We start from the raw sequence: 21,987 nt of genomic DNA, 5'->3' as shown, positions 1-21,987 counted from the left end.
AGCCACCAGTGCATCATGTTATACTGTTTAAATGTCAGCTACCAGACCAGAGCATCATGTTATACTGTTTTAATGTCAGCCACCAGACCAGAGCATCATGCTATACTGTTTAAATGTCAGCCACCAGACCAGAGCATCATGTTATACTGTTTAAATGTCAGCCACCAGAGCATCATGTTATACTGTTTAAATGTCAGCCATCAGACCAGAGCATCATGTTATACTGTTTAAATGTCAGCCACCAGACTAGAGCATCATGTTATACTGGTTAAATGTCAGCCACCAGACTAGAGCATTGTGTTATACTGTTTACATTTCAGCCACCAGTGCATCATGTTATACTGTTTAAATGTCAGCTACCAGACCAGAGCATCATGTTATACTGTTTACATGTCAGCCACCAGAGCATCATGTTATACTGTTTAAATGTCAGCCACCAGACCAGAGCATCATGTTATACTGTTTAAATGTCAGCCACCAGACCAGAGCATCATGCTATACTGTTTAAATGTCAGCCACCAGACCAGAGCATCATGTTATACTGTTTAAATGTCAGCCACCAGAGCATCATGCTATACTGTTTAAATGTCAGCCACCAGACCAGAGCATCATGTTATACTGTTTAAATGTCAGCCACCAGACCAGAGCATCATGTTATACTGTTTAAATGTCAGCCACCAGAGCATCATGTTATACTGTTTAAATGTCAGCCACCAGACTAGAGCATCATGTTATACTGTTTACATTTCAGCCACCAGTGCATCATGTTATACTGTTTACATTTCAGCCACCAGTGCATCATGTTATACTGTTTACATTACAGCCACCAGACCAGAGCATCATGCTATACTGTTTAAATGTCAGCCACCAGACCAGAGCATCATGTTATACGGTTTAAATGTCAGCCACCAGACCAGAGCATCATGTTATACTGTTTAAATGTCAGCCATCAGACCAGAGCATCATGTTATACTGTTTAAATGTCAGCCACCAGCCTAGAGAATCATGTTATACTGTTTACACGTCAGCCACCAGACCAGTGCATCATGTTATACTGTTTACATTTCAGCCACCAGTGCATCATGTTATACTGTTTACATTTCAGCCACCAGACCAGAGCATCATGTTATACTGTTTAAATGTCAGCCACCAGACCAGAGCATCATGCTATACTGTTTAAATATCAGCCACCAGACCAGAGCATCATGCTATACTGTTTAAATGTCAGCCACCAGACCAGAGCATCATGTTATACTGTTTAAATGTCAGCCACCAGACCAGAGCATCATGCTATACTGTTTAAATGTCAGCCACCAGACCAGAGCATCATGTTATACTGTTTAAATGTCAGCCACCAGACCAGAGCATCATGTTATACTGTTTAAATGTCAGCCACCAGACCAGAGCATCATGCTATACTGTTTAAATGTCAGCCACCAGACCAGAGCATCATGTTATACTGTTTAAATGTCAGCCACCAGACCAGTGCATCATGTTATACTGTTTACATTTCAGCCACCAGTGCATCATGTTATACTGTTTACATTTCAGCCACCAGACCAGAGCATCATGTTATACTGTTTAAATGTCAGCCACCAGACCAGAGCATCATGCTATACTGTTTAAATATCAGCCACCAGTGCATCATGTTATACTGTTTAAATGTCAGCCACCAGACCAGAGCATCATGTTACACTGTTTAAATGTCAGCCATCAGACCAGAGCATCATGTTATACTGTTTAAATGTCAGCCACCAGCCTAGAGAATCATGTTATACTGTTTACATTTCAGCCACCAGTGCATCATGTTATACTGTTTAAATGTCAGCTACCAGACCAGAGCATCATGTTATACTGTTTTAATGTCAGCCACCAGACCAGAGCATCATGCTATACTGTTTAAATGTCAGCCACCAGACCAGAGCATCATGTTATACTGTTTAAATGTCAGCCACCAGAGCATCATGTTATACTGTTTAAATGTCAGCCATCAGACCAGAGCATCATGTTATACTGTTTAAATGTCAGCCACCAGACTAGAGCATCATGTTATACTGGTTAAATGTCAGCCACCAGACTAGAGCATTGTGTTATACTGTTTACATTTCAGCCACCAGTGCATCATGTTATACTGTTTAAATGTCAGCTACCAGACCAGAGCATCATGTTATACTGTTTACATGTCAGCCACCAGAGCATCATGTTATACTGTTTAAATGTCAGCCACCAGACCAGAGCATCATGTTATACTGTTTAAATGTCAGCCACCAGACCAGAGCATCATGCTATACTGTTTAAATGTCAGCCACCAGACCAGAGCATCATGTTATACTGTTTAAATGTCAGCCACCAGACCAGAGCATCATGCTATACTGTTTAAATGTCAGCCACCAGACCAGAGCATCATGCTATACTGTTTAAATGTCAGCCACCAGAGCATCATGTTATACTGTTTAAATGTCAGCCACCAGAGCATCATGTTATACTGTTTAAATGTCAGCCACCAGACTAGAGCATCATGTTATACTGTTTACATTTCAGCCACCAGTGCATCATGTTATACTGTTTACATTTCAGCCACCAGTGCATCATGTTATACTGTTTACATTACAGCCACCAGACCAGAGCATCATGTTATACTGTTTAAATGTCAGCCACCAGACCAGAGCATCATGTCATACGGTTTAAATGTCAGCCACCAGACCAGAGCATCATGTTATACTGTTTAAATGTCAGCCACCAGACCAGAGCATCATGCTATACTGTTTAAATGTCAGCCACCAGACCAGAGCATCATGTTATACTGTTTAAATGTCAGCCACTAGACCAGAGCATCATGTTATACTGTTTAAATGTCAGCCACCAGACCAGAGTATCATGCTATACTGTTTAAATGTCAGCCACCAGACCAGAGCATCATGTTATACTGTTTAAATGTCAGCCACCAGACCAATGCATCATGTTATACTGTTTACATTTCAGCCACCAGTGCATCATGTTATACTGTTTACATTTCAGCCACCAGACCAGAGCATCATGTTATACTGTTTAAATGTCAGCCACCAGACCAGAATATCATGCTATACTGTTTAAATATCAGCCACCAGACCAGAGCATCATGCTATACTGTTTAAATGTCAGCTACCAGACCAGAGCATCATGTTATACTGTTTAAATGTCAGCCACCAGACCAGAGCATCATGCTATACTGTTTAAATGTCAGCCACCAGACCAGAGCATCATGTTATACGGTTTAAATGTCAGCCACCAGACCAGAGCATCATGTTATACTGTTTAAATGTCAGCCACCAGACCAGAGCATCATGCTATACTGTTTAAATGTCAGCCACCAGACCAGAGCATCATGTTATACGGTTTAAATGTCAGCCACCAGACCAGAGCATCATGTTATACTGTTTAAATGTCAGCCACCAGACCAGAGCATCATGTTATACTGTTTAAATGTCAGCCACCAGACCAGAGCATCATGTTATACTGTTTAAATGTCAGCCACCAGACCAGAGCATCATGCTATACTGTTTAAATGTCAGCCACCAGACCAGAGCATCATGTTATACTGTTTAAATGTCAGCCACCAGACCAGTGCATCATGTTATACTGTTTACATTTCAGCCACCAGTGCATCATGTTATACTGTTTACATTTCAGCCACCAGACCAGAGCATCATGTTATACTGTTTAAATGTCAGCCACCAGACCAGAGCATCATGCTATACTGTTTAAATATCAGCCACCAGTGCATCATGTTATACTGTTTAAATGTCAGCCACCAGACCAGAGCATCATGTTATACTGTTTAAATGTCAGCCATCAGACCAGAGCATCATGTTATACTGTTTAAATGTCAGCCACCAGCCTAGAGCATCATGTTATACTGTTTACATTTCAGCCACCAGTGCATCATGTTATACTGTTTAAATGTCAGCTACCAGACCAGAGCATCATGTTATACTGTTTTAATGTCAGCCACCAGACCAGAGCATCATGCTATACTGTTTAAATGTCAGCCACCAGACCAGAGCATCATGTTATACTGTTTAAATGTCAGCCACCAGAGCATCATGTTATACTGTTTAAATGTCAGCCATCAGACCAGAGCATCATGTTATACTGTTTAAATGTCAGCCACCAGACTAGAGCATCATGTTATACTGGTTAAATGTCAGCCACCAGACTAGAGCATTGTGTTATACTGTTTACATTTCAGCCACCAGTGCATCATGTTATACTGTTTAAATGTCAGCTACCAGACCAGAGCATCATGTTATACTGTTTACATGTCAGCCACCAGAGCATCATGTTATACTGTTTAAATGTCAGCCACCAGACCAGAGCATCATGTTATACTGTTTAAATGTCAGCCACCAGACCAGAGCATCATGCTATACTGTTTAAATGTCAGCCACCAGACCAGAGCATCATGTTATACTGTTTAAATGTCAGCCACCAGACCAGAGCATCATGTTATACTGTTTAAATGTCAGCCACCAGACCAGAGCATCATGTTATACTGTTTAAATGTCAGCCACCAGTGCATCATGTTATACTGTTTACATTTCAGCCACCAGTGCATCATGTTATACTGTTTACATTACAGCCACCAGACCAGAGCATCATGTTATACTGGTTAAATGTCAGCCACCAGACTAGAGCATCATGTTATACTGTTTACATTTCAGCCACCAGTGCATCATGTTATACTGTTTAAATGTCAGCTACCAGACCAGAGCATCATGTTATACTGTTTACATTTCATCCACCAGAGCATCATGTTATACTGTTTAAATGTCAGCCACCATTCCAGAGCATCATGTTATACTGTTTAAATGTCAGCCACCAGACTAGAGCATCATGTTATACTGGTTAAATGTCAGCCACCAGACTAGAGCATCATGTTATACTGTTTACATTTCAGCCACCAGTGCATCATGTTATACTGTTTAAATGTCAGCTACCAGACCAGAGCATCATGTTATACTGTTTACATTTCATCCACCGGTGCATCATGTTATACTGTTTAAATGTCAGCCACCAGACCAGAGCATCATGTTATACTGTTTAAATGTCAGCCATCAGACCAGAGCATCATGTTATACTGTTTAAATGTCAGCCACCAGACCAGAGCATCATGCTATACTGTTTAAATGTCAGCCACCATACCAGAGCATCATGTTATACTGTTTAAATGTCAGCCACCAGACCAGAGCATCATGTTATACTGTTTAAAAGTCAGCCACCAGAGCATCATGTTATACAGTTTAAATGTCAGCCATCAGACCAGAGCATCATGTTATACTGTTTAAATGTCATCCACCAGACCAGAGCATCATGCTATACTGTTTACATTTCAGCGACCAGTGCATCATGTTATACTGTTTACATGTCAGCCACCAGAGTATCATGCTATACTGTTTAAATGTCAGCCACCAGACCAGAGCATCATGTTATACTGTTTAAATGTCAGCCACCAGACCAGAGCATCATGTTATACTGTTTAAATGTCAGCCACCAGACTAGAGCATCATGTTATACTGTTTAAATGTCAGCCACCAAACCAGAGCATCATGCTATACTGTTTAAATGTCAGCCACCAGACCAGAGCATCATGTTATACTGTTTAAATGTCAGCCACCAGACCAGAGCATCATGTTATACTGTTTAAATGTCAGGCACCAGAGCATCATGTTATACTGTTTAAATGTCAGCCATCAGACCAGAGCATCATGCTATACTGTTTAAATGTCAGCCACCAGACCAGAGCATCATGTTATACTGTTTACATTTCAGCCACCAGTGCATCATGTTATACTGTTTACATTTCAGCCACCAGTGCATCATGTTATACTGTTTACATTTCAGCCACCAGACCAGAGCATCATGTTATACTGTTTAAATGTCAGCCACCAGACCAGAGCATCATGCTATACTGTTTAAATATCAGCCACCAGAGCATCATGTTATACTGTTTAAATGTCAGCCACCAGACCAGAGCATCATGTTATACTGTTTAAATGTCAGCCACCAGACTAGAGCATCATGTTATACTGTTTAAATGTCAGCCACCAAACCAGAGCATCATGCTATACTGTTTAAATGTCAGCCACCAGACCAGAGCATCATGTTATACTGTTTAAATGTCAGCCACCAGACCAGAGCATCATGTTATACTGTTTACATTTCAGCCACCAGTGCATCATGTTATACTGTTTAAATGTCAGCCACCAGACCAGAGCATCATGTTATACTGTTTACATGTCAGCCACCAGAGTATCATGCTATACTGTTTAAATGTCAGCCACCAGACCAGAGCATCATGTTATACTGTTTAAATGTCAGCCACCAGACCAGAGCATCATGTTATACTGTTTAAATGTCAGCCACCAGACCAGAGCATCATGCTATACTGTTTAAATCAAATCAAATTTTATTTGTCACATACACATGGTTAGCAGATGTTAATGCGAGTGTAGCAAAATTCTTGTGCTTCTAGTTCCGACAATGCAGTAATAACGAGCAAGTAATCTAACTAACAATTCCAAAAAAAACTACTGTCATACACAGTGTAAGGGAAGACCCCCCTGAAGTGGACAAAAATGCATGGGAAGTCATTGGCATCGGACAAACCATATACACATTGGCCAATACCACCCAATTCGGCGTTGATTCGTGCAAAGTGTATTGCAACTGCCATATGGCGATTGCCTATTGTAACACTTTAAAAATTCAACAGGTGGCGAATTCGCTCCACCATGGTTTTTCATATTGGGAAATGGCACCCAAGTCAACATCCAAAAGCAAAATTTCGAAAAATGATTTTTTGTCAAAAACTTATCACCCCTTAAAAAAGTGCTTTCTGGACCGTTTTTCGAAATTCTTTCGATTTTTTTGTCAATTACACATGTGTAAGAACTGTATGAATATACTTTTGTCCAATTTTATCATCATATTTTTTTTTTTTTTTTTACATGGGCATAAGTAATATGTTTTGTCCATTTTCAATATGATTTCATAGGAAGTCAAAAGTCAAAAGTCAAAAATGTCAAAATTTTGTAAAAAACTTCACACACCCTTAAAAAAGTGCTTTCTGGACCGTTTTTTGTAATTTTGTGTCAATTACACACGTATAAGAACTGTATCAACATACTTTAGTTGTATTTTACCATATGAAATTTGACATGCTCAAAAATGCAAAATTGACTGGCCTGATGAACACAGGATGGCCGAGCAGTGATAGTTGTTCCTTTCCATCACTCGTTGTGTTGATTTCATCATGTCCATTTGCTGATGTTTTTCACATACAATCATATTGCAAGTGCACGTGCATTTGCAATATGGTTCAATGGGCATTTACCATATGAAATTTGACATGCTCAAAAATCCTGCAGAAATGCAAAATTGACTGGCCAGATGAACTCGGGATGGCCTGGCAGTGATAGTTGCTCCTTTCCATCGCTCGTTGTGTTGACTTCATCCTGTCCATTTTGTGATGTTTTTTCACATACAATCATATTGCAAGTGCACGTGCATTTGCAATATGGTTCAATGGGCATTTACCATATGAAATTTGACATGCTCAAAAATGCAAAATTGACTGGCCTGATGAACACAGGATGGCCGAGCAGTGATAGTTGTTCCTTTCCATCACCCGTTGTGTTGATTTCATCATGTCCATTTGGTGATGTTTTTCACTATGGAATCATATTGCAAATGCACAAGCATTGTTGTGCAACTGGTAACCCAAAAATAAAACATGGTCCTACATGCATTTACCGGTCATTCTGATTTTAATGCCCGATATAGGAGTACCCTACTACGGCCCTCTTTCCATAGGGGCGTCCTGAGTGATGTATGGACACTTTAACATGTTCTGATGGATACTCATTGCTGTGCACCTGTTGAGGTGATTGAACATGTGCAACTGGTAACCCAAAAATTAAAATATGCTCCAAAATGCATTTAAGGGTCATTCTCATATTAATGCCCGCTATGGAAGCACCCTACTACGGCCCTCTTTCCGTGGGGGCCGTCATTTAGTGCTTTATGGACTGTTTAAAATATCACGATGGATACTGATTGTTGTGCAACTGGTGATTGAAAACGTGCAACTGGTGATTGAAAACGTGCAACTGGTAACCCAAAAATTAAAATATGGACCTCCAGGCTTGTAGGCCCTTACTCACCACCCAGGTAACACTCCTCTATTTCCGGGGATGATTCCAGCATGGGACCCCCCCCACATCCACAACCTCGCACACCAGGTGAACCAGGGCACCCACACTTAAGCACCCTCCCTCGGGCTATAAAGCAGATAGCTGCGCTGTTAGGAACCGCGTGCACCTGGTGACCCAAAATAGAAGTTGTGCATCTGGGAACCCAAAATAAAGTGGGTGCACCTGGGAACCCAAAATAAAGTGGGTGCACCTGGGAACCCAAAAATTAAAATATGGTCCTAAATGCATTTAAGGGTCATTCTCAAATTAATGCCCGATATGGAAGCACCCTACTACGGCCCTCTCTCTGTCAGGGCCGTCCTGAGTGCTTTGTGGACTGTTTAAAATATTACGATGGATACTGATTGTTGTGCACCCGGTAACCCAAAAATTAAAATATGCTCCAAAATGCATTTACCGGTCATTCTGATATTAATGCCCGCTATGGGAACACAGGATGGCCGGGCAGTGATAGTTGTTCCTTTCCATCACTCGTTGTGTTGATTTCATCATGTCCATTTGGTGATGTTTTTTCACATACAATCATATTGCAAGTGCACGTGCATTTGCAATATGGTTCAATGGGCATTTACCATATGAAATTTGACATGCTCAAAAATGCAAAATTGACTGGCCAGATGAACTCGGGATGGCCTGGCAGTGATAGTTGCTCCTTTCAATTGCTCGTTGTGTTGACTTCATCCTGTCCATTTTGTGATGTCTTTTCACATACAATCATATTGCAAGTGCACGTGCATTTGCAATATGGTTCAATGGGCATTTACCATATGAAATTTGACATGCTCAAAAATGCAAAATTGACTGGCCTGATGAACACAGGATGGCCGAGCAGTGATAGTTGTTCCTTTCCATCACTCGTTGTGTTGATTTCATCATGTCCATTTGGTGATGTCTTTTCACATACAATCATATTGCAAGTGCACGTGCATTTGCAATATGGTTCAATGGGCATTTACCATATGAAATTTGACATGCTCAAAAATCATGCAGAAATGCAAAATTGACTGGCCAGATGAACTCGGGATGGCCTGGCAGTGATAGTTGCTCCTTTCCATCGCTCGTTGTGTTGACTTCATCCTGTCCATTTTGTGATGTCTTTTCACATACAATCATATTGCAAGTGCACGTGCATTTGCAATATGGTTCAATGGGCATTTACCATATGAAATTTGACATGCTCAAAAATGCAAAATTGACTGGCCTGATGAACACAGGATGGCCGAGCAGTGATAGTTGTTCCTTTCCATCACTCGTTGTGTTGATTTCATCATGTCCATTTGGTGGTGTTTTTTCACTATAGAATCATATTGCAAATGCACGTGCATTGTTGTGCAACTGGTAACCCAAAAATAAAAATATGGTTGTAAATGCATTTACCGGGACTCCTATTGTCCATGCCCGCTATGGGAGTACCCTACTACGACCCTCTATCCATGGGGGCCGCCCTGAGTGCTTTATGGACTGTTTAAAATAGGCACCTGGTAACCCAAAAATAAAAATATGGTTGTAAAATGCAAGCGAGCTACGGTCAAGCGGGATATCTCGTTGAACTCGGCACGGCCTAGGGATTATGGTAATGCCATTGCCTGCTCTCTGTGTCTTTAAGCACCGCACTTTGTCACTCCATCCTTGCTGTGTGTGTGTATGAGAGCTTTTCTTTGACATCTCCTGGGGGAAATGACTGATTTACAGTTTAGGAGGGTTACCTAGTCACACATATGAAGTTTTGGAGAGATGTGACTTTTCTAACCCTTCAAAACAGACAGTGTGACCCAATTAAAGGCACTTCCGGTTGGCACAGGAAGCTATAAGTCAACACATGTCTTGACTGACATAGAAACCTACAGAATCCTGAGTTTTAAGTCTTTAAGTTAAGAATTGACCTATCTACGATATCTACACAGTGTTGAATGGGGTCATTTTCACCTTTGAAGGTGATGTACATCAAAACACCTTTTGGGTCAATTTAACCACTTCCGTTTGCTCCAGGAAGCTTAGAATCGACACAGGTAGACCTCATAGTGGTCTGATGGACTGTTACTGAAGACAGGTTCATAAGGCATTCATAACCCACATAGGCTTCAGGTTGAATTTAGGAGTGCAGGCAATGTATTCCTATGGGGAGAGAAGTCAATGCAAACTTTTTGATGTAAACACCTTCTTTTAACTGTTAAGGGTTAATGCCACAGGGTCAAGGTTAGGCTTGCACGGATCGGGAGGACCTTAGGAACGTACCTGAGGTCGAATTGTGCTTCTCACCCTAACGGTTCTCTCACTGCCACCCAAAATCAAATGACATTGTGGGGCAGGCTTCATTTTGGGCCTTCTTTTTTTCAAGGTCGCTGCACTCAGAACGAGCTACGGTCAAGCGGGGCGTCTCGTTGAACTCGGCACAGTCTGGAGACTATGGTGATGCCATTTTTTGTGTTGATTTCAGAATGCCATTTTGGTGATGGTCCCTCTCCGTTTAAACACATTGCAAATGTACAAAAGTCAACTAGCAAGTCAGTGTCCATCAGTCAATTAGATGTCATTATGACACCAAACTGATATCAATTAACACCAAACCCACTTTTTCCTACTCATTTAGAAGCCAACTATCACATATGTCAGAGCAGGCCCATAATTCACAGCGCCTTCGGTTTAAAACATAATAAAAACGTAAAACACATAGTTACGTTCTAGCTGCGGGTCCAGGTCGGACATTATGTGAAGGCCTATGTGAGGCGACCCCGAATCCCGAGTTTCGGCTCGATAGGTCCTTCGGTGCCCGAGTAAAACCCTAATTGGTGCTGAAAATCCACTTTTTTCCATGCCTTGCTACGGGGTCCTTGAATGAGCTATCGGACAGAAACGTTGGGGTCTGTCTCTATGGGCCGAGCCGGTTTCAATGCACCTAGCCTTGCGTCTCTGAGACTTTTCTAAATGTCGTCATTTTCGTAATGGTCAAAATGAATTGAAATCATTGCAAATGTACGAGGCTGTTTCTCGGTCCGAGAACCTTCTAGAGCCACCTAACTCACCACGCACCATCGACCTGAGGTCTAGAACAGGTTTCTAAAGTTTCGGAACTCTAGGTCTGACGGTTCTTTTTTAGCTCGAACAAAGCTAACTATTGCAGTCACTGTCTGTCTCTACGCACCCCAATACGTCCCTCCTTCCAAGTTGTGTTTTAGTGTGATTTATTTTTCCTTTGAAATTTTATGGGAAAAATGACTGATTTACAGTTCATGGGGGTTGCCTAATCACATATATGAAGTTTTGGAAAGATCTGACTTTTTAACCCCTCGAAACAGCCCCTGAGACACCAATTATGACACTTCCGGTTGGCACAGGAAGCTATAAGTCAACACATATCCTCATTGGGGTATGCTGTTACAGAATCCTGAGTTTTAAGTCTTTACGTTAAGAATTGACTGATTTACACAGGGTTGAATGCACTATGTCTATCAAACTGCAGGCAGGGTATGGATATACACTTTTAGGGGGATTTGAACCACTTCCGGTTGGTCTAGGAAGCTTAGAATCAACACAGGTAGACCTCATAGTGGCCTGATGGACTGTTACCGAAGACAGGTTCATACGGCATTCATAACCCATATAGACTCCAGGTTGAATTTAGGGGTGCAGGCAATGTATTCCTATGGGGAGAGAAGTCAATGCAAACTGTTTGATGTAAACACCTTCTTTTAACTGTCAAGGGTTAATGCCACACGGTCAAGGTTAGGCTTGCACGGATCGGAAGGACCTTAGGAACATTCCTGTGGTTGAATTTTCCTTCTAAACCTAACGGTTCTGCCGCTGTCACCCAAAAGCAAATGACGTTGTGGGGCAGGCTTCATATTGGGCCTACTTTTCAAATGGTCGCTGCGCCCAGACCGAGCGAGCTACGGTCAAGCGGGATATCTCGTTGAACTCGGCACAGCCTAGGGATTATGGTAATGCCATTGCCTGCTCTCTGTGTCTTTCAGCAACGCAGTTTTTCACTCCATCCTTGCTGTGTGTGTGTATGAGAGCTTTTCTTTGACATCTCCTGGGGAAATGACTGATTTACAGTTTAGGAGGGTTACCTAGTCACATATGAAGTTTTGGAGAGATGTGACTTTTCTAACCCTTGGGCATTTACCATATGAAATTTGACATGCTCAAAAATGCAAAATTGACTGGCCTGATGAACACAGGATGGCCGAGCAGTGATAGTTGTTCCTTTCCATCACTCGTTGTGTTGATTTCATCATGTCCATTTGGTGATGTCTTTTCACATACAATCATATTGCAAGTGCACGTGCATTTGCAATATGGTTCAATGGGCATTTACCATATGAAATTTGACATGCTCAAAAATCCTGCAGAAATGCAAAATTGACTGGCCAGATGAACTCGGGATGGCCGAGCAGTGATAGTTGTTCCTTTCCATCACTCGTTGTGTTGATTTCATCATGTCCATTTGGTGATGTCTTTTCACATACAATCATATTGCAAGTGCACGTGCATTTGCAATATGGTTCAATGGGCATTTACCATATGAAAATTGACATGCTCAAAAATCCTGCAGAAATGCAAAATTGACTGGCCAGATGAACTCGGGATGGCCTGGCAGTGATAGTTGCTCCTTTCCATCGCTCGTTGTGTTGACTTCATCCTGTCCATTTTGTGATGTTTTTTCACATACAATCATATTGCAAGTGCACGTGCATTTGCAATATGGTTCAATGGGCATTTACCATATGAAATTTGACATGCTCAAAAATGCAAAATTGACTGGCCTGATGAACACAGGATGGCCGAGCAGTGATAGTTGTTCCTTTCCATCACTCGTTGTGTTGATTTCATCATGTCCATTTGGTGGTGTTTTTTCACTATAGAATCATATTGCAAATGCACGTGCATTGTTGTGCAACTGGTAACCCAAAAATAAAAATATGGTTGTAAATGCATTTACCGGGACTCCTATTGTCCATGCCCGCTATGGGAGTACCCTACTACGACCCTCTATCCATGGGGGCCGCCCTGAGTGCTTTATGGACTGTTTAAAATAGGCACCTGGTAACCCAAAAATAAAAATATGGTTGTAAAATGCAAGCGAGCTACGGTCAAGCGGGATATCTCGTTGAACTCGGCACGGCCTAGGGATTATGGTAATGCCATTGCCTGCTCTCTGTGTCTTTAAGCACCGCACTTTGTCACTCCATCCTTGCTGTGTGTGTGTGTGAGAGCTTTTCTTTGACATCTGTTGGGAGAAATGACTGACTTACAGTTTATGGGGATTGCCTAATCACACATATGAAGTTTTGAAAAGATCTGACCTTTTTAACCCTTGGAAACTGCCACTATGACATCATTTAAGGCACTTCCGGTTGGCACAGGAAGCTATAAATAAACCCATATCCTGATTGGGGTATGCCTTTACAGAATCCTGAGTTTTAAGTCTTTACGTTAAGAACTGAGTTATTTACAGAGGGTTTAGTGAGTGTGTGTTATTTCAGAAAATCATAGAAAATCACAGAAATCTCGCAGAGCTCCGCAGCACACTTTAAAAAGATTCGTAAGAACACCCTGCAACTGGATCTGTAACCGTTGAAAAAAAAAACACCTATCCGTGAACATCACCAATCTGTCATTGTACGATTTCTCTTAAAATGACGATAGATAAATGGCTGGTTCTTTTTTTATTGACACCGGAGGCTCCTTGACTTTGACATGAAGTGGAAAAATAATTTCTCTATTTTCATTTTGGACCTTTAATCCCAGATAAATGGCCATAACTCAAAAACCGTTGAGGCCTGGACGCTATCTTGTTCGGGGCCAACTGCCCATTATGCCAAACCTACGCTCACCGAGTTTCGGCTTCGAAATATTTTCCGTTTTCGAGATAAGGCCCCGTCGTGAATCGTGATGTTTTGTCCGATAGCAATATGATTGCTTATGCCCCCCTGTGGGATATTCTGGGACAGTGGAAAAATGACCAAAATCTTATTATTTTTGTGAAACGGAAACCGAATGTCCGACAAAGTTCATTTGATGACTTCCTGGTAGGTCCGGCCCTGCCGCTCGGCCCGACGCCGTCCGCGAATTTTAAAAACGTTTTCGGACGTCTAGTAAGGGACCGTACATTTGCAATGTGCACTTTCTCACTAACCATACGGCAAATGCCCAAATGTTCCCTTAAGGTATGTAAGGGGATAAAGAATATGTACATAAGGATATATGAATGAGTGATGGTACAGAGCAGCATAGGCAAGATACAGTAGATGATATTGAGTACAGTATATACATATGAGATAAGTATGTAAACCAAGTGGCATAGTTAAAGTGGCTAGTGATACATGTATTACATAAGGATGCAGTCGATGATATAGAGTACAGTATCAACGTATGCATATGAGATGAACAATGTAGGGTAAGTAACATTATATAAGGTAGCATTGTTTAAAGTGGCTAGTGATATATTTACATCATTTCCCATCAATTCCCATGATTAAAGTGGCTGGAGTAGAGTCAGTGTCATTGACAGTGTGTTGGCAGTAGCCACTCAATGTTAGTGGTGGCTGTTTAACAGTCTGATGGCCTTGAGATAGAAGCTGTTTTTCAGTCTCTCGGTCCCAGCTTTGATGCACCTGTACTGACCTCGCCTTCTGGATGGCAGCGGGGTGAACAGGCAGTGGCTCGGGTGGTTGATGTCCTTGATGATCTTTATGGCCTTCCTGTAGCATCGGGTGGTGTCGGTGTCCTGGAGGGCAGGTAGTTTGCCCCGGTGATGCGTTGTGCAGACCTCACTACCCTCTGGAGAGCCTTACGGTTGAGGGCGGTGCAGTTGCCATACCAGGCGGTGATACAGCCCGCCAGGATGCTCTCGATTGTGCATCTGTAGAAGTTTGTGAGTGCTTTTGGTGACAAGCCGAATTTCTTCAGCCTCCTGAGGTTGAAGAGGCGCTGCTGCGCCTTCCTCACGATGCTGTCTGTGTGAGTGGACCAATTCAGTTTGTCTGTGATGTGTATGCCGAGGAACTTAAAACTTGCTACCCTCTCCACTACTGTTCCATCGATGTGGATGGGGGGTGTTCCCTCTGCTGTTTCCTGAAGTCCACAATCATCTCCTTAGTTTTGTTGACGTTGAGTGTGAGGTTATTTTCCTGACACCACACTCCGAGGGCCCTCACCTCCTCCCTGTAGGCCGTCTCGTCGTTGTTGGTAATCAAGCCTACCACTGTTGTGTCGTCCGCAAACTTGATGATTGAGTTGGAGGCGTGCATGGCCACGCAGTCGTGGGTGAACAGGGAGTACAGGAGAGGGCTCAGAATGCACCCTTGTGGGGCCCCAGTGTTGAGGATCAGCAGGGAGGAGATGTTGTTGCCTACCCTCACCACCTGGGGGCGGCCCGTCAGGAAGTCCAGTACCCAGTTGCACAGGGCGGGGTCGAGACCCAGGGTCTCGAGCTTGATGATGAGCTTGGAGGGTACTATGGTGTTGAATGCCGAGCTGTAGTCGATGAACAGCATTCTCACATAGGTTGTTTACATTTCAGCCACCAGTGCATCATGTTATACTGTTTACATTTCAGCCACCAGACCAGAGCATCATGTTATACTGTTTAAATATCAGCCACCAGACCAGAGCATCATGCTATACTGTTTAAATATCAGCCACCAGAGCATCATGTTATACTGTTTAAATGTCAGCCACCAGACCAGAGCATCATGTTATACTGTTTAAATGTCAGCCATCAGACCAGAGCATCATGTTATACTGTTTACATTTCAGCCACCAGTGCATCATGTTATACTGTTTACATTTCAGCCACCAGACCAGAGCATCATGTTATACTGTTTAAATGTCACCCACCAGACCAGAGCATCATGCTATACTGTTTAAATGTCAGCCACCAGACCAGAGCATCATGTTATACTGTTTAAATGTCAGCCACCAGACCAGAGCATCATGTTAGACTGTTTAAATGTCAGCCATCAGACCAGAGCATCATGTTATACTGTTTAAATGTCAGCCACCAGACCAGAGCATCATGTTATACTGTTTAAATGTCAGCCACCAGACCAGAGCATCATGTTATACTGTTTAAATGTCAGCCACCAGACCAGAGCATCATGTTATACTGTTTAAATGTCAGCCACCAGACCAGAGCATCATGTTATACTGTTTAAATGTCAGCCACCAGACCAGAGCATCATGCTATACTGTTTAAATATCAGCCACCAGAGCATCATGTTATACTGTTTAAATGTCAGCCACCAGACCAGAGCATCATGTTATACTGTTTAAATGTCAGCCATCAGACCAGAGCATCATGTTATACTGTTTAAATGTCAGCCACCAGCCTAGAGCATCATGTTATACTGTTTACATTTCAGCCACCAGTGCATCATGTTATACTGTTTAAATGTCAGCTACCAGACCAGAGCATCATGCTATACTGTTTAAATGTCAGCCACCAGACCAGAGCATCATGTTATACTGTTTAAATGTCAGCCACCAGACCAGAGCATCATGTTATACTGTTTAAATGTCAGCCACCAGACCAGAGCATCATGCTATACTGTTTAAATGTCAGCCACCAGACCAGAGCATCATGTTAGACTGTTTAAATGTCAGCCATCAGACCAGAGCATCATGTTATACTGTTTAAATGTCAGCCACCAGACCAGAGCATCATGTTATACTGTTTAAATGTCAGCCACCAGACCAGAGCATCATGTTATACTGTTTAAATGTCAGCCACCAGACCAGAGCATCATGTTATACTGTTTAAATGTCAGCCACCAGACCAGAGCATCATGTTATACTGTTTAAATGTCAGCCACCAGACCAGAGCATCATGCTATACTGTTTAAATATCAGCCACCAGAGCATCATGTTATACTGTTTAAATGTCAGCCACCAGACCAGAGCATCATGTTATACTGTTTAAATGTCAGCCATCAGACCAGAGCATCATGTTATACTGTTTAAATGTAAGCCACCAGCCTAGAGCATCATGTTATACTGTTTACATTTCAGCCACCAGTGCATCATGTTATACTGTTTAAATGTCAGCTACCAGACCAGAGCATCATGCTATACTGTTTAAATGTCAGCCACCAGACCAGAGCATCATGTTATACTGTTTAAATGTCAGCCACCAGACCAGAGCATCATGTTATACTGTTTAAATGTCAGCCACCAGACCAGAGCATCATGCTATACTGTTTAAATGTCAGCCACCAGACCAGAGCATCATGTTATACTGTTTAAATGTCAGCCACCAGACCAGAGCATCATGTTATACTGTCTAAATGTCAGCCACCAGACCAGAGCATCATGCTATACTGTTTAAATGTCAGCCACCAGACCAGAGCATCATGTTATACTGTTTAAATGTCAGCCACCAGACCAGTGCATCATGTTATACTGTTTACATTTCAGCCACCAGTGCATCATGTTATACTGTTTACATTTCAGCCACCAGACCAGAGCATCATGTTATACTGTTTAAATGTCAGCCACCAGACCAGAGCATCATGCTATACTGTTTAAATATCAGCCACCAGAGCATCATGTTATACTGTTTAAATGTCAGCCACCAGACCAGAGCATCATGTTATACTGTTTAAATGTCAGCCATCAGACCAGAGCATCATGTTATACTGTTTAAATGTCAGCCATCAGACCAGAGCATCATGTTATACTGTTTAAATGTCAGCCACCAGCCTAGAGCATCATGTTATACTGTTTACATTTCAGCCACCAGTGCATCATGTTATACTGTTTAAATGTCAGCTACCAGACCAGAGCATCATGTTATACTGTTTAAATGTCAGCCACCAGACCAGAGCATCATGCTATACTGTTTAAATGTCAGCCACCAGACCAGAGCATCATGTTATACTGTTTAAATGTCAGCCACCAGACCAGAGCATCATGCTATACTGTTTACATTTCAGCCACCAGTGCATCATGTTATACTGTTTACATTTCAGCCACCAGTGCATCATGTTATACTGTTTACATTTCAGCCACCAGCCTAGAGCATCATGTTATACTGTTTAAATGTCAGCCACCAGAGAATCATGCTATACTGTTTAAATGTCAGCCACCAGAGCATCATGTTATACTGTTTAAATGTCAGCCACCAGACCAGAGCATCATGTTATACTGTTTAAATGTCAGCCACCAGAGCATCATGTTATACTGTTTACATTTCAGCCACCAGTGCATCATGTTATACGGTTTACATTTCAGCCACCAGACCAGAGCATCATGTTATACTGTTTCAATGTCAGCCACCAGAGAATCATGCTATACTGTTTAAATGTCAGCCACCAGAGCATCATGTTATACTGTTTAAATGTCAGCCACCAGACCAGAGCATCATGTTATACTGTTTAAATGTCAGCCACCAGAGCATCATGTTATACTGTTTAAATGTCAGCCACCAGCCTAGAGCATCATGTTATACTGTTTACATTTCAGCAACCAGTGCATCATGTTATACTGTTTAAATGTCAGCTACCAGACCAGAGCATCATGTTATACTGTTTAAATGTCAGCCACCAGACCAGAGCATCATGCTATACTGTTTAAATGTCAGCCACCAGAGCATCATGTTATACTGTTTAAATGTAAGCCATCAGACCAGAGCATCATGTTATACTGTTTAAATGTCAGCCACCAGACTAGAGCATCATGTTATACTGTTTACATTTCAGCCACCAGTGCATCATGTTATACTGTTTACATTTCAGCCACCAGTGCATCATGTTATACTGTTTACATTTCAGCCACCAGACCAGAGCATCATGTTATACTGTTTAAATGTCAGCCACCAGAGCATCATGCTATACTGTTTAAATGTCAGCCACCAGAGCATCATGTTATACTGTTTAAATGTCAGCCACCAGACCAGAGCATCATGTTATACTGTTTAAATGTCAGCCACCAGACCAGAGCTTCATGCTATACTGTTTAAATGTCAGCCACCAGACCAGAGCATCATGTTATACTGTTTAAATGTCAGCCACCAGACCAGAGCATCATGTTATACTGTTTAAATGTCAGCCACCAGACCAGAGCATCATGTTATACTGTTTAAATGTCAGCCACCAGACCAGAGCATCATGTTATACTGTTTACATTTCAGCCACCAGTGCATCATGTTATACTGTTTACATTTCAGCCACCAGTGCATCATGTTATACTGTTTACATTTCAGCCACCAGACCAGAGCATCATGTTATACTGTTTAAATGTCAGCCACCAGACATGAGCATCATGCTATACTGTTTAAATATCAGCCACCAGAGCATCATGTTATACTGTTTAAATGTCAGCCACCAGACCAGAGCATCATGTTATACTGTTTAAATGTCAGCCATCAGACCAGAGCATCATGTTATACTGTTTAAATGTCAGCCATCAGACCATAGCATCATGTTATACTGTTTAAATGTCAGCCACCAGCCTAGAGCATCATGTTATACTGTTTACATTTCAGCCACCAGTGCATCATGTTATACTGTTTAAATGTCAGCTACCAGACCAGAGCATCATGTTATACTGTTTAAATGTCAGCCACCAGACCAGAGCATCATGCTATACTGTTTAAATGTCAGCCACCAGACCAGAGCATCATGTTATACTGTTTAAATGTCAGCCACCAGACCAGAGCATCATGTTATACTGTTTAAATGTCAGCCACCAGAGCATCATGTTATACTGTTTAAATGTCAGCCATCAGACCAGAGCATAATGTTATACTGTTTAAATGTCAGCCACCAGACTAGAGCATCACGTTATACTGTTTACATTTCAGCCACCAGTGCATCATGTTATACTGTTTACATTTCAGCCACCAGTGCATCATGTTATACTGTTTACATTTCAGCCACCAGACCAGAGCATCATGTTATACTGTTTAAATGTCAGCCACCAGAGCATCACGCTATACTGTTTAAATGTCAGCCACCAGAGCATCATGTTATACTGTTTAAATGTCAGCCACCAGACCAGAGCATCATGTTATACTGTTTAAATGTCAGCCATCAGACCAGAGCATCATGTTATACTGTTTAAATGTCAGCTACCAGACTAAAGCATCATGTTATACTGCTTAAATGTCAGCCCCCAGACTAGAGCATCATGTTATACTGTTTACATTTCAGCCAGCAGTGCATCATGTTATACTGTTTAAATGTCAGCTACCAGACCAGAGAATCATGTTATACTGTTTAAATGTCAGCCAACAGACCAGAGCATCATGCTATACTGTTTAAATGTCAGCCACCAGACCAGAGCATCATGTTATACTGTTTAAATGTCAGCCACCAGACCAGAGCATCATGTTATACTGTTTAAATGTCAGCCACCAGACCAGAGCATCATGTTATACTGTTTAAATGTCAGCCACCAGACCAGAGCATCATGTTATACTGTTTACATGTCAGCCACCAGAGTATCATGCTATACTGTTTAAATGTCAGCCACCAGACCAGAGCATCATGTTATACTGTTTAAATGTCAGCCACCAGACCAGAGCATCATGTTATACTTTTTAAATGTCAGCCACCAGAGCATCATGTTATACTGTTTACATTTCAGCCACCAGTGCATCATGTTATACTGTTTACATTTCAGCCACCAGACCAGAGCATCATGTTATACTGTTTAAATGTCAGCCACCAGAGAATCATGCTATACTGTTTAAATGTCAGCCACCAGAGCATCATGTTATACTGTTTAAATGTCAGCCACCAGACCAGAGCATCATGTTATACTGTTTAAATGTCAGCCACCAGAGCATCATGTTATACTGTTTAAATGTCAGCCACCAGCCTAGAGCATCATGTTATACTGTTTACATTTCAGCCACCAGTGCATCATGTTATATTGTTTAAATGTCAGCTACCAGACCAGAGCATCATGTTATACTGTTTAAATGTCAGCCACCAGACCAGAGCATCATGCTATACTGTTTAAATGTCAGCCACCAGACCAGAGCATCATGTTATACTGTTTAAATGTCAGCCACCAGACCAGAGCATCATGTTATACTGTTTAAATGTCAGCCACCAGACTAGAGCATCATGTTATACTGTTTACATTTCAGCCACCAGTGCATCATGTTATACTGTTTACATTTCAGCCACCAGTGCATCATGTTATACTGTTTACATTTCAGCCACCAGACCAGAGCATCATGTTATACTGTTTAAATGTCAGCCACCAGAGCATCATGCTATACTGTTTAAATGTCAGCATCATGTTATACTGTTTAAATGTCAGCCACCAGACCAGAGCATCATGTTATACTGTTTAAATGTCAGCCATCAGACCAGAGCATCATGTTATACTGTTTAAATGTCAGCCACCAGACCAGAGCATCATGTTATACTGTTTAAATGTCAGCCAGACCAGAGCATCATGTTATACTGTTTAAATGTCAGCCACCAGCCTAGAGCATCATGTTATACTGTTTACATTTCAGCAACCAGTGCATCATGTTATACTGTTTAAATGTCAGCTACCAGACCAGAGCATCATGTTATACTGTTTAAATGTCAGCCACCAGACCAGAGCATCATGCTATACTGTTTAAATGTCAGCCACCAGAGCATCATGTTATACTGTTTAAATGTCAGCCACCAGAGCATCATGTTATACTGTTTAAATGTCAGCCACCAGACTAGAGCATCATGTTATACTGTTTACATTTCAGCCACCAGTGCATCATGTTATACTGTTTACA

The sequence above is a fragment of the Oncorhynchus tshawytscha genome, linkage group LG10, assembly GCF_018296145.1.
Source record: "Oncorhynchus tshawytscha isolate Ot180627B linkage group LG10, Otsh_v2.0, whole genome shotgun sequence".
In the NCBI taxonomy this organism is placed as follows: Eukaryota; Metazoa; Chordata; class Actinopteri; order Salmoniformes; family Salmonidae; genus Oncorhynchus; species Oncorhynchus tshawytscha.
This window is presented reverse-complemented; position numbering follows the sequence as displayed.